Raw genomic sequence first — 15524 nt, forward strand, 5'->3', positions numbered from 1 at the left:
TTTATTTTGTCTCTTGACGTGTTTATATCTTTTGTTTTTAATGTAACTGTAACTAACTTTTTTAACTATTGTTGTAATTTATTAATTATTTTATCTAAATCTAGTTTTGGTCCATCACATCCAGTTTTTTTTTAATTTATCTGTAATTTAGCATTGACTACTTACCTACTTTAAGCAGACCAAGTAACGAGTGGGCGTAGTATTACCATGTTTAACATATTGACATTAATCACTGACGACAAACGCTACGTTGCCCTACTTAGAATATAACCTAAAATACACTGGGGTGAAGCCAAACGAGCGTAATTTGTGAGTTGTGAGTAGCAGAATTTCGGCTGGCAGAAATTCTGCTGCATTCAGTTTCATACAGAAGTCCAGCGGGGCTAAAATGGTCGCTTTGAAGAATCATATTATGAATCATTATAATATTCATTTTTTTAAGATCGCGAAATGCAAGTCTGCTTGCAATTCATGTCTAGTAATTCGTACTAATTTGACATTTGTCAGTTTGACAGTTTTGATAATTCATTTGCTGAATTGAGTGAGAGGAATTGCTAAATGTGACACATGAAAAGATATTAACGCGAACGAAATTCTGCGACGCTCGTTAGGCTTCACCCTTGTGAATATTTAGACAATTTTTGTTCAATAAATAAGTTCTAAAAGAATTTTGATAATGCAGCTGCTCGATTTAAAAATAAAATAAATATAAAAACTATATATTGAAATTAGAAACGGCGATAGGGGGGGACCCCTCCCCCCCTAACGCTGGGCGACCGCCCAGGGCGCCGGATAAAAAGGGGCGCCAAAGAAATCTCGCCCAGGGCGCTGGTAGTGTTAAAACCGACCCTGATTGAAATCAATCGAATAATGCTCACACAATTTGTTCGAAACAAAAATTGATATTAAAAATGTTTCACTGTGTAATTGGATAGGATGAATTGGAATGTTTTACTGTGAAAGTGTGAAATTGGAATATGCCCTATATTATTGTAAAAGCCCTTAGACTGGTTTTCAGAGTAAGAAGTTACTGGTAATGTATAATTCCTCTATCCTGGTTTCTGCTAGTTTGACCGTCTTTCAGCAAGAAGGCTATGTATTAAACATTTATTTTTTCATGGCACTTACAGTTTTTTTGAATATTTTTAAGAGAAACTTAGGAGAAAGAAGATGTACCAATATTTGTATATTTTATTCAATAGTGAATTGCAAAATTTGAACGATCCTATTGTCCTGCGATCCAGCCGGCATCAGGTATACCTGTTGATAAGGCACCCTTTGCCCATTAGCACCGCCATCAATAAAGCCTTATCTGCCACAATAATTACCGTTTACTTTTATATTACACAAATGAGCGTTTTTCATTTTACGCTCGGCGGATTTGAGCTTTTATATTCCACTCAGCTGTTATAACTTTTTTTGAGTTGGTATCCGCACTAATCAACGAATAATAATTTCCTGATAATGTCTAATTCATTGTTTCTGTGTTAATCACGAATTCCAAATCTTATTTCATTGTGAAACTAAAATGAAAGTGCAATATCCTTTTTATTTAAACTTCGTCAATGAGGTCCCACATCATACTTCCTAATTTAATTCCAGATAATATTCTTTAGATTTTGTGCGGATAAGATTTTTTAAATCCTGATCACATAACCTCACTGTCCCCACTACAGGCAACTATTTTATATGAGCACAAAACATTCTGTACAGCGGGGCTAAAATGGTCGCTTTGAAGAATCATGATATAGGTTTTTAGGTTTTAAGACATTTATTCTCATAAGAATTTACATAAATTCACTTACATGAGAAAGATAATGAAGTAAAGAGATACAAACAATGTAAGTTATAGTAAACATTACAAATCACATCGAGCGAGCTAAGAACATAGATTACAATCTGTTATAATTATAAAATTAACAATTCATAACGTAAACAAAGAAAAAATATATCAATACAATTGAGGGTATTTTTATAATCGATAAGGCCAGTTGTCACAGTATAAGTGGTTGCAGTAGACTATCCTCATACTGGACCGTTCCGATTCCGAAGTTCGTACACATTATTGTGATCTCCAGTAACTCAAGTCTAGCAGACAATTTAGTCTAACAAGTTTTAAGGCAACACAGTATCACAAGCATGCAAACTCGCCTCTTCATAACGGTTAATTTTAATGTAGGAATAAGTAAAGTTTTAATTAGAATGTAGGGATGAGTTGAGTCAACATACTGTGTAATACTGTGGCTTGCAAAACAAGTTGAACAATATACATCGTGTACATTGATCTAAAGTTTCTTCGACTAGATATGACACTAAAGTTTGTAGGTTTGATGAGTAATCGATGTAAATTAGGAGGTAATTTGTTTGAATTATTTTAATTACTAACCGACTTCAAAAAAGGAGTTCTTTCAGTATGTATGTATATATTATGTATGTATGTATGCATGTATGTATGTATGTATGTATGTATGTATGTATGTATGCATGTATGTATGTATGTATGTATGTATGTATGTATGTTTTTATGTTTGTATTCGCGAATCTCCAAAACTACTTATCTAATTTACGTAATTTTTATTTTTTTTATTTTTGTTACAATGGCAATAGGGAAATATGAAGATTGTTCAGTTTTTTAATTATTATAATATTTTGTTTTTTGTTCTTGTAGGTGATGTTTTAATAATTTTTTAAACGCGATTATACTTTTAGTTTCCTTGATCGACTTTGGTAGGTTATTGTATAGCTGTGCACTCTCGTACGTGACATTTCTCTTCCCGTAGTTTGTTCTTGGTATCGGCAAGATTAAGTTATTAGCACTTCTTAACACTTTTGTTTGTATATTTTTCTTTTTTGTAAATGTAATATTAGTGTGTATATCTTTGTTTAAAATTTTACGGACGAGAATGCAAGAGTAATATTTGTATGTTTGTTCAATATTTAGAATGTTCGTGTCTTTGTAAATTTTTGATGTAGGTGTCAGGTAATCATAGTGAAATAATGTTTTAATTAATCTATTTTGGGCTATTTGAAGGTGTTTAAGGTTGGTTTTAGCAGACGACCCCCAGATTTCGATCAAGTAATCTATATGTGACTTAGCTAGCGAGTTATAAATTACGTACCGTATTTTTTGCGGTAGGCATCCAACTACTCCGCGCAACGCGCCCGTTAGTGAATTAATTTTTTGTTTTACTTTTTCTATATGGGGTTTCCAAGTTAGTTTATTATCTAAATTGAGACCTAAGTATTTTTCGTTAGTTACTTTATTTATAATTTTATCGTTAATTTTTAGGGGGGTAAAATTTTGTATCTTTTTATTTTTAGCTGAGAAAATTATGAAGTTTGTTTTAGCTACATTGATAGTAAGTAGACTTGAGAGAAACCATCTATTTAACATATTTAGGTCGTCTTGCGCTTCTTGTAAAATAAGGTCTAGTTTATGGCCAAAATAGAAAAGGCAAGTATCATCAGCATATAATGACAGGTCTCCATTTAATTTTATGATTCATATTATATTAATATGAATCATAATAATTATGATTCATTTTTCTTAAATCGCAAAATGCAACTCTGCTTGCAATTCATTTCTGTATTTTTGTACTGATTTGACATTTGTCAGTTTGACAGTATTGACAATTCATTTGCTGAATTGATTGAGAGGAATTGCTAAATGTGACCATTTTAGCCCCGCTGATCACTAGTCCTGCTAAATCATTGCGTTTATATGTATTAGTGGATGGCAAATCGTGTGAATGATGTATCGGCAGTCCATTAATACGTTTGACAAGCTGGATATGAGTGATTAGTTGCGAGCGTTTAATGAGAGCTCAATACCGCCGCATCCGACGATATCGCGGTGTCGGAAACCACAGATTTACCGTGCTGACGGTAATCGGTATATGGGATGGGTTTACATTGCAACGTGACGGGGCGATGCATTTTTAAACGGCTTACAAAAACGGTTCAGGTTTTATATTCGGATGTGGATTTTTTTTTCAATGACACGATCAAAATTAGAATTATAGGGTGCATATTGATGACTTGCTGCCCGCGATGGGCAGCAAGTCTATCAATTTAAGGTGCATCTTCTTGTCTTAATGCCTTCGTGTTCCGCTTGGAAATTGATGGGTTAAATTTCGTGGATTCGATTACCGACGGAAAAATCTTATATCCAAGTTTGGTTAGGATAACGCAGTCTGATCACCTGCTCGTCGGACAAAATATACTCAGGACCTGTTTCACCACTTCCTGATAAGTGCCGGATAGGTTTTTTTAAAAATGAAATAAGGGGCAAACGAGCAAACTGGTCACCTGATGGAAAGCAACTTCCGTTGCCCATGGACACTCGCAGCATCAGAAGAGCTGCAGGTGCCTTGCCGGCCTTTTAAGAGGGAACAGGGTAATAGGGGAGGATAGAGGGAACTCACTCACTCAGTGAAACACAGCGCTTGCGCTGTTTCACGCCGGTTTTCTGTGAGAACGTGGTATTTCTCCGGTCGAGCCGGCCCAATCGTGCTGAAGCATGGCTCTCCCACGTATAAATATGGATGTCCACAACTTATCTGACAGATACTACATATTCTATCTGTTAGATAAGTTGTGGATGATGATATCCGGAATTTATCAGTAAGTGGCGAAACAGTCACTTAGTGCGCAAAATATTTATTAATTTGATTAGTACCTAAAAGGTAATATAACTCAAAGCGCAATAACTTTTCAATAGAATTTTCAACCATTGCGCTTCGACAGCTGACAATTTCATAAACTCTACCACTAGAAATGGGGAATAATTTAAAAACATGCTATATTCTCACACTTGAGGACTTTATAATATGAGCTCATACTTGACATGTCATGGAAATTGGCAACATATTGTCACGGGAATTTCCAGCGGTGGCTCCGTCGTCGCGGCTCGACTTGACACACTTCCCAGCGTCGTGCACAAATACACACTATTGTGTAAGAATTTTTGATGAACTTTTAAGTACTAGAGAGACTAATTCTCTCGTACTAAAATTCTACAACTAGGAGCCTCAGCTTAATTACATTGAAATGTATGCCCCAAACGAGGCCTCTTCTTATTCCTTAGTACTTGAACAAAAGGGACAATATTGGTGAAAAGCCAGAGTATTCATCAATATGAAATCAAAGACTTATCTTATATCTTTAAACGAGCAATTCTTGTAAATAATTATTATATAATTGAAATCTCGCAATCGGCTCCAACGATTTTCATGAAATTTAGTATATTAGGGGGTTTCGGGGGCGATAAATCGATCTATCTAGGAATCATTTTTTGGAAAATGTCATTTTATTCGTGTTTTATCGAATACTGAGCAAAGCTCGGTCAAGTAGCTAGTTTTGTATAATTTGAGACTAGCCTCGTGGTTTGTACTTATCAATATCAATATTTTAATTATTAATATTATGTTACAGGTGTTCTCGTCATCCTCATCAAACAAAACTTTTATATACAGAGCAGACAATTTTAGTTTAATAAATGTGACTCTCTATTTTTTATTCCTTTCGCTTTAAGGTCTGAACTCTGAACCGATTTGAATGATATTTGGTATGGATACCTACACTTTGAGGCCCGGGGATGGACATAGGATACTTATTATCCCGGAAAATATGAGGTTCCCGCGCGATAACCGGACTTGCGACTTGCGAGCTTCAAATATAATTAAACGTTCTTAAATTAAACTTCAAAATTATACGTGGGAGAGCCATGCTTCGGCACGAATGGGAAAAGAAATACCACGTTCTCACAGAAAACCGGCGTGAAACAGCGCTTGCGCTGTGTTTCGCCGAGTGAGTGAGTTTACCGGAGGCCCAATTTTCTTCCCTATCCTCCCCTTTTCCCTTCCCTTCCCATCCTTACCCTCCCCTATTATCCTATTCCCTCTTAAAAGGCCAGCAACGCACCTGCAGCTCTTCTGATGCTGCGAGTGTCCATGGGCGACGGAAGTTGCTTTCCATCAGGTGACCCGTTTGCTCGTTTGCCCCCTTATTTCATAAAAAAAAGTATTCTTTAAAGACGATCTATAGAAACAGAAATTGGTCACGCCATAAAAGTGTCGAAGCTACAAATGATCCAGTAATTCACTTGTACATTTCGGGGAATTTCTCACGGAACCCCATAGGGTGTGCCATTCACTCAGGTAGATACTAAACATTACCGACACAATGGCCGAGATTCGAATTCATCTCACCATTAAGCAGAGTCCTTTTGACCATTAAAAAGTTGACATCGAATACAGGTGTATTGACTACACAATATTGTCACTATATGCTATAGTCGGATTCGAATTCGTATTTTGTATATTGTGGTATATTTTATTATACTTATGCAACAAAAACATTAGGTAAGTACTTAATTCATAATATCTTGCCAAATTAGGTAATTATTAATATTGTTTGAGAGCTAGATGCAGAATGTTATTTTAAGACGGTTTTGACGAGTTTTATTCATCTCGCACTGTAGACTTATAGGAACGAAGTTCCTTATCGCGAGTTGTGAAAGGGGGCTAGACGGTAAAAGTTGTAACGACATAGACACAAAAGTTTCGGTATATTACAACTAGAGCAAAAATGCTATAGTTGTAAGCCGTGCGGTAGCGCGTGTTTCTCTCTCTCTGTCTCTCTCTCTCTCTCTCTCTTTGTTTTTTTTTATTTATACTTAACTTCGTTCCATCCGGATGTCCCTGGAACACCTCTCAAGTTTTTATTTTATTTTTTGGTAATGTTCGCAAATCGTAGTTAACATATTATTACATTGGTCTCACATTTTGAACCTAGATTTGAAATGCGAGATTTTTGTTACCGTTCCTAAAACTTATGAATATCTGTGCTTCAGAACGCTTTAGCTAAACAAAGCAGGTAAATTTTATTCGGCCTGTATTAAATACCCATTCTATATTAGTTATTTTGGTTCCCAGGACGTTCTGTGAGCTCGAAGGCGTTTCACCGTGAAATCAGAGCACAGAAAGCGATCAATCTAATGTAATCTGCGCCGTGCATAAATCTGCTAAAACAAATTGTCAATGCTCAAAAGTATATCAATCTTGTTTGCCATGTTCACGTTTCCCCGATTTTGGGGAATTTCCACTTCGATCTACATTAAACGATTCTTATGGTGACATTTTAAAAGATGCTTGTGTTTGCGTTGATCGTTAATATTGATGAAAAACTTCCATACTAATATTCTAAATGCGAAAGAACGTCTGTTACCTCTTCATACTTGAACTAGAAACAATTTGGATAATATTTGAAATATTTATTTTGACTAAGATTTTTACTTTAGAATCCTGAGAATGAATGTAAGTATGCGAGTTTCTTACGCCGCGCCGCGCGCCGGTTCTTCTCGCCGGGTTTAAGTTCCCGAACCGGTGCAGTGGTAGGCCTCATGGTAGACGTTCTAAAGTGTTAGCTTTGTTAACCTATTTAGAAATATTGTATTATGATTTTGATATATATGATAGTTTCTGACTTCTTTTTGTTGACAGAATTTGTGTACAAGAAATGTACCTGTGAGTCCTAAATCCTAATATTACCTTAATACCCTAAAATAAGTACAGTACAGTATGCCTTTCATTAGATGTCTTGTAAGTACAAATCGAAGATGTTTTATTTGCGTTATGATTACATAATGGCTTGCATCATAGTTCCCCATGGCTTTTACATAATGATTTTATGATTAACGCATTTATAAACTTTGTTCTTGACGTATAATAACGGGCATCAAAGAGAAATTGTCTTAACTCAGTTAAACTCAAAGTAATCTTCGTAATAATTTGTTTAACGCTTAGCTGGCATATATTTTTCATGATATAACTTTTCTAGAAAATGTAAATTGCTGATAAAGAGGTATAGTGTTGCATTTGCAGAATATGCTTAAACGTAACTGAATAAATTAATGAAGCTTTGCTCGTTGCAAGAAGACTCTCCAGTCAGATTATCAAAACTAAAGAAGGCGTTACTTGCCTTCAGAAGATTCGTAAAATGTACGGCCATTTCATGTCATCAAAATCGATTACTTCGAATAAAATATCAGTGGCAAAGGCTGCCTATGTCACAACTCACAAGAAAGACCTAGCCTATATAATACGAAATGGATATTGAAAAATACATATAAAAGTGATAACAGAATCCTATTGTATCATGTACATATTATGTCAATAGTTGGATCAATTCCAAAATGTACAGTTCTAATTATAATGATAAAGGTTTTAATTGATTAAACAATACTTTTACTTGTCGATAAGCGAATAGGCTTATATAAACATTCAGTTTTAAAATGGGTCGTGGGAAACTAAAGTTGAATAGACTCTACACTGTGTTCCCACACGAAAAAAAACTAACACTAGTTACCCTATTATATTAGCACATAAGCCTTTATTTAAGTAAGTATTTTATTTCAAAATGTCTAAAGCTAAATTCAAATAAGAAAGCTATCACAGAATAGATAATATATTGGCTCTACTAAGTAGTAACTGAAATTTAATTTATCTACAGAGTCTCTATATTCTCTACATGAGATAACTTTAGTCGATACTTGTACTTTTCATTTCCATCTTCATAAAATAGTTGATTTACTACAAATGCGTCGGGGAATCAGGTTTATGTAAACGGAGAAATGAATTAAAGTACAAACACAACTTACGCTCTACCAATCGTAGAGCTCCCAAAATTGATCTCCCCAGATATCGCTCCACGAAAAATAGGACAGAAACTGAGTCTTACCTTGTCGATTCCAATTCGTATATGGGTCCCGAGGTCCGCAGTTAAAATTGCCGCATTCCACGGCGGGCGCGACGCAGCCTCCCGTACCGGTTCACCGCGCAACTTGGGTATATATTACGAAGTCATCACTTAAACTTGGTGTGGTACACTGAGATTAGACGGTGGGTGCCATGGTTTTTTTTATGGAGGGACGTAGGGACGCGGGCGCCTCGCTCGACGACGCGGAGAGTACTGGCGACCGGGGCGCCCTCCCGCGCACGCGTCGACACAACCAGCTTCCCGACTTCATCGCCAGTCGCCAGATCGCATCCACAATACCTGACACACTTCTATTTCGACTATTACTAACGTTATCTTAGAGGATTTAATAGCTACAGTAATGCAGATGATGTTTTAAGCATGCACGATGTCTGCAATTGTTGTAGGTACCTACGATATCTGCAATATTATGTAGGTATTCAATATTTTTGTATATTTAAAGTAGATATAAGTAATAAAAATGTAGTACATACCTATAGTAAAGCCTAAGTATTAAGTAAAAAGAAAAATGTACTGTTCACGCGAGATGAATGAATTTTGGTGCAACGGAGTTGCAGGCGTGGTCTAGTTATAAACAAACTCAACAGCTGTGTTATTTACTTGGTAAGCACTATTTATAATTTTATGTATTCTGTGGCACTAGATATGCTAAAAATCGTTCACGCGGTATAATTACTAATTTTTAACGTAAAAACTATACTTACTTTGATGAATACGTGGGAGAGCCATGCTTCGGCACGAATGGGCCGGCTCGACCGGAGAAATACCACGTTCTCACAGAAAACCGGCGTGAAACAGCGCTTGCGCTGTGTTTCGCCGAGTGAGTGAGTTTACCGGAGGCCCAATCCCCTACCCTATTCCCTTCCCTACCCTCCCCTATTCCCTTCCCAACCCTACCCTCCCCTATTACCCTATTCCCTCTTAAAAGGTCGGCAACGCACCTGCAGCTCTTCTGATGCTGCGAGTGTCCATGGGCGACGGAAGTTGCTTTCCATCAGGTGACCCGTTTGCTCGTTTGCCCCCTAATTTCATAAAAAAAATGTCCTCTCTCCTCAATGGTTTTCTGTCTCAATGTTTTCTATTTTCCATAACCAAGTTGCCAGCATGGATGAGAGATTAAACGTAGAGCTCTGAGTTACGTCATATATCCTACTAATATTGTCTCTATGTAGAGTCTCAGTTTTAGGATTTTTTCCGTAAATTAGAAAAGTAGCAAGGATGCGTTATACGGCTTAAATTGTTTTTAATTAATACGTTATCGAAACGATAACGATGCCTATATTCACTCTATTCAAATGTAAAACTTGTTTTGTGTGAGTTCGTTATATTCTAGATTGCAATTTTTAATTTCTTGTCTGGCGACTTTTTACATCGTGGGCATCAAATATTATTATTTATGAGCTTATATTTCGTACTATTTACCAAATTATCATATGTAACACGCAATAATTAGTATATTATACGTATGTACTTACTACTTACGTTTACACTCTCCAAAAAATAAAAAAAAAAAGGTACCAAAAATAGAGCAAGAGTTTTTATATTTCTACCTATGCATACCTACATAATTATATTGCTATAACAACAGCTATATATTTTATGAGGCTGTAATCTTATATCTTTAAACGAGCAATTCTTGTATATATATATATACTAGCTGTTGCCCGCGACTTCGTCCGCGTGGACTTCAGTTTATAGCGCGCGATGTCAACAAAATTGGTGTCAAAAGCTTTTATAAAAAAAACCCTGGTACCCCTTAAATCAAAACAGCTGTGCAGTGTGCACATAATATTTCATTTTTTAAAATTAAACTTTATCTTTTATGCCAAATTTTAAAGCTTATTTAGCCCCCCAATTACACAACTTCACCCATAAACTATTTATCATTGATAGGTTTAAGGTTACGTCACTGTATATATTATATATATACAGAGTACTGACTTATTAAATAACGCAAAAAAGAAATAACAATCGAAAAAGAATTAATATATGATGATACCACCCCTTATAGAAAGATGTTGGGCAAGCGTTAGCGCGATGTAAGAGACGCACGGCGCCATCTAGTATGAATGTTTGAAACTTACTTAATTTGAACAAATTTTCGTATTTTCACCCCCTTACAACCCTTTTTTCCAGTAAAAAAAGTAGCCTATGTACTTTCTCAGGCTTTAGACTATCTGTATACAAAATTTCATTACAATCGGTTCGGTAGTCTTGGCGTGAAAGCGAGACAGACAGACAGAGATACTTTCGCATTTATAATATTAGTATAGAAGTATAGATAATATAAAGTACTGGCTTATTAAATAACGCAAAAAAGAAATTCGAAAGAAAATTAATACATGATGATACCACCTCTTATAGAAAGATGTTGGGCAAGCGTTAGCGCGATGTAAGAGACGCACGGCGCCATCTAGTATCATTTTTCGGAACTAACTTACTTTGAACAAATTTTCGTATTTTCACCCCCTTACAACCCTTTTTTTCCAGTAAAAAAGTAGCCTATGTCCTTTCTCAGGCTTTATAGACTATCTGTATACAAAATTTCATTTCAATCGGTTCGGTAGTTTTGGCGTGAAAGCGAGACAGACAGACAGACAGAGATACTTTCGCATCAAACAGCTAGTATTTATTGATACAATTTTTTAAATCTTTTTTCGTCTAATCCGAAAATTTCCGATGTGGTTAACAAAATATCTCATGGTTTTTGTTACTTCCTCTATCTTGTCTACACTTTCAACTTTCAACCCAAATATGTACTAAGATTCTGGATTTTATTCCCACGTTCATTAGTTAGTTCACGTTATCTTAAAGATACAAAACTGCACTTGCTTTTTTTAATGAAAATATTGTATTTTAAATTAATTACAAGATTTCACAGACAGGCAACTCAGTGTTTTTTGTTTAAAGAATTTCAAATTGCTATCATAGCTTGAATTCTAAGTAATATTGTACGTCTTAGAAGATTACTTTGGACGTCATAATGCCGGCATACCCTAGGTCAGCATACCATGAAAATGTTTGAAAATCTTATCAGTGATGGTGTTTTTCTCACGTTTCTTGTGAGCGCCGCACTGACTAGCGGTACTCAGTTTGATATCGTCTTCATTCCTGTTATATTGTAACTATATTATCAAACTAGAGCCATTGCTTAGTAAGTAATAAATAATAATAATAATCGATTTCTCTCAAGGGCCAACGAGAACATTTTGTCTAAGTAAATGTTTTCTCAATGTTTGATGGTTTGTATCTTCATAAATTATTAGATTTTGATACAAAAATGGAAAAAATATTAAAAATTTTAGGGGTCCTCATAGGTAGGTACAACTGAAACCAAATAAAAAAAAACTCATCTAACCAATGCGTGTGAGGTATCTATAGATAGGTCTTCATAATCATATTGAAGTTTCTGATTTTCATTTTTTTCTAACCTGAATAGTTTGCGAGAGGGGACTCTTCCAAAGTAGTAAAATGTGTGACCCCCCCCCCCCCCCCCTAACTTCTAAAGTAGAGGCATGATAAGTCTAAAAAAATATTATACTTATGATGTACATTACTATAAAAACTATCAACGAAAATTGGTTTGAACGAGATCAAGTAGTTTTCCTTATAATACGTCATAAATGGTAAACCTTAATTTAACTTTCATTAAATCGTTGTTGATTTAATGAAAGTTAAATTAAATTAATGAAATATAAAAATAAATCAAAAACCTTTCAATTTCACAAAAATAAACCTTATTGCGGCTGCGGAACTCTTCATGGGCGAATCCAACTTGCACTTGGCCGATTTTTAATAGGGTACCGCGCTCGGTTGGATTTTAACCCAACAAACGATATCCTCGATAACTCCAAAGTCAAAGACTTTTATATTAATAATCAATGTAGCAGAAATGGCGGCCCATTAGCAATAATAGTCCATTAAATAGATTAATGATTGTGCTAAACTAACACAAAATTTTGTTCTATTATCCTCTACATTATCCTACTAGATGTTGCCCGCGACTTTGTTCACGCAGGAGGTGGTTTAACGCACGGGAAACGCATATTTTTTTGGACAAAACTAATTGTTCTAAGTTGGTTCTAAGTCCTGTAGTAAGCACTAGCCCTAAATCCTAGGCTGGTATAAATTGTCATTACTTAAGATGCGATGGTCTCAAGACGCGATTCGGCTCTGTGATTGGTCCAAATTTTGATAGCCAACCAATCACAAAGCCTGAACCGAGACCGAGATGCAACTTGAGTACTGACTTTATACCAGCCTTAGACATTACAATATTAAATTCTTCCTACTCCTATTATTTTCTGATTAATTTCGTTGCGGGTCCCAAGACAACTTTAGCATGTCCCTCGGACTCCCTGAGATCTTAACAAAGGGTTTACGTAGTTGGATACCGCTGTCGATCCTGGTGACACTGGAGATACCGTGGTGGGCCAAAGCCCGTTTAAAAAAATTAGAATATTAATCCATCAATTCCCAAGCGGCACCCGGCTGTCGCATAACAATTGAAAATCTATGGGATTCCCGCTCTCGAGGTATGAATACTATGTAGACATAATATTATTATGTGTGTCTGTTCGTCGCATCCATACTAATATTATAAATGCGAATGTGTATCTGTTTGTCTGTCTGTCGGTCCGTTACTTCTTCACGCCCAAACCGCTAAACCGATTTTGCTAAAATTTTGGTATGGAGATACTTTCAGTTCCGGGAAAGGACATAGGATACTTTTCATCCTGGAAATACGTACGGTTCCCGCGCGATAAACGAATATTTATTATTTACGCAACGGAGTAAATGTTACGACTAGATATTTGGCTATTGAATTTGATTGAGAAAATAATATTACAGGTAAAAGGAGGTAACGTGGCCCCTGCACACAATATGTGCAGGGGCCTATGTGCAGGGGCCACCTTTTCCATTATAATGGCCCCCTTCAATATTTTAATGTTTTAACAACGCTATCCAGATGCTCGCGGCATACTATTTTCAGCGCCGTACAAATCCAACAGAGGCTGTCAAGTTCGATTGTCATTTGATCGAGTTTAAACTTGCGACCCAATTGCGACCGGCGAAACTTTTAAGTGTGTGTGATTTTATTTCGATAGTTGTTAAGAAACAGAAATATTTGGCTTTTATTTTCAAACATCGGATACATCAAACTGTTCTCCTTACGGAATGTAATTTTGTCCCAGACATTGGTCGTAATGTGGCCCCGGGGGTCACATTACATCCCAGGTAGCACAAATGCTATGTAAGATTAGGCTTATATCGTTTTTGGTCATATTGCAGTGATGTAGCGGTGATTTACATTAGAAAGAGCCAAATAGCGCCATATAACATAGCAAACTATATTTTTTCATAAAAAGCTGTGTAATATAGCGTTTTTACACAGCTGTCATATGGAAGCTCCCAATACAGTAATTTCTAGCCAAGTAAGTTCCATCTATATATATATATATATATATATATATATATATATATATATATATATATATATATATATATATATAGATGGAACTTACTTATATATATATATATATATATTGTCACCACTCTTGTAACGTTTCGGACCGTTCACAGACTCAATTTGTACCAAAATGCTATCCGACGCTTATTATTTGTATTTTGTACGTGAACAATGATATTATGTCGTATGTTTCCATAGGTTGGTTCGAAGGCGGTGAACAGAACTCCAACCTCCTTGAAGATACATGTTTGGGGGTTTCGGTGTTGTTTTAAGAACTGAAAGCATATGCTACTAAGCATATTAGATTATTCGTCATGATCATTACTTCCCTCACACAATGCATCATCGTATTTTGAACCTATTTAGCACTTTTCAGTCTTTTAGGTTGAGACAGATACCTTTGATCTTACCTATAATTGGTACTTAGCGTACCAAGGTAGAAATTTGGTAACGGGATCCAAGTAATCGAAGGAGCTCCTCAAAATTTAAATGGAAACATATGCCGATTTTGCTTTTGTATAAAGTATTCCAGGCATAATATGGTTACCAAAAGTAAGATTTTGCACCAAGATATACTATGGTCCGAAGGTGCTGAACAAAACTCCGAACTCTTTAGACGTGGGAGATCCATGCTTCGGTACGAATGGGCCGGCTCAACCGGAGAAATACCACGTTCTCACAGAAAACCGGCGTGAAACAGCGCTTGCGCTGTGTTTCGCCGAGTGTGTGAGTTTACAAGAGGCCCAATCCCCTACCCTATTCCCTTCCCTACCCTCCCCTATTCCCTTCCCTACCCATCCCTATCCTCCCCTTTTAGTATAAATAGCGAGGAATTCTCTCAATTACTTATGGATCCCAGTATGAAATCACCTTTTTTATGAACATGGTACCAAATTCGGATTAAACCCGATACAATAGCGAAAAAATCTTGAAAATCGGTCCACAAACGGTGAAATGATCGTTGAACATACAAAAAAATACATAAACAGACGAACATAATACAAAAATAAAAATATCCACAACCGAACGTATAACCTCCTCCTTCTTGGAAGTCGGTTAAAAAGCATAATATTGTAAATAGATACTTAGATTTAATTCTCAATAGCTTGTTGTAGTAACGTACTAACGTTATCAAAGAACATAATATTATATTTACCGTTATAAATCCTATTTATCGTTATAACGTTTACCGTTATTAATTTCAACGTTTATCGTTATTTCTAGTATCGGGTAAATTTTCATACCGTTATCTATAGTTTTTTTTTTTTTCATAAAC

At 35.9% G+C, this 15524-nt stretch overlaps 1 protein-coding gene across 6 annotated transcripts in view; it reads right to left on the reverse strand.

The window, feature by feature from the left end:
- Window positions 1-8954, reverse strand: part of LOC121735368 (protein turtle) — a 110257-nt gene extending 101303 nt beyond the window's left edge. For all 6 annotated transcript variants that reach the window (XR_006036847.1, XR_006036848.1, XM_042126206.1 and 3 more), the window contains exon 1: window positions 8740-8954. The gene's annotated coding sequence lies outside the window, so the exon portion shown is untranslated. The remainder of the gene's footprint in view (window positions 1-8739) is intronic.
- Between the last annotated feature and the right edge of the window lie 6570 nt (window positions 8955-15524).

This window comes from Aricia agestis, chromosome 2 (genome assembly GCF_905147365.1).
Source record: "Aricia agestis chromosome 2, ilAriAges1.1, whole genome shotgun sequence".
Taxonomy (NCBI): Eukaryota; Metazoa; Arthropoda; class Insecta; order Lepidoptera; family Lycaenidae; genus Aricia; species Aricia agestis.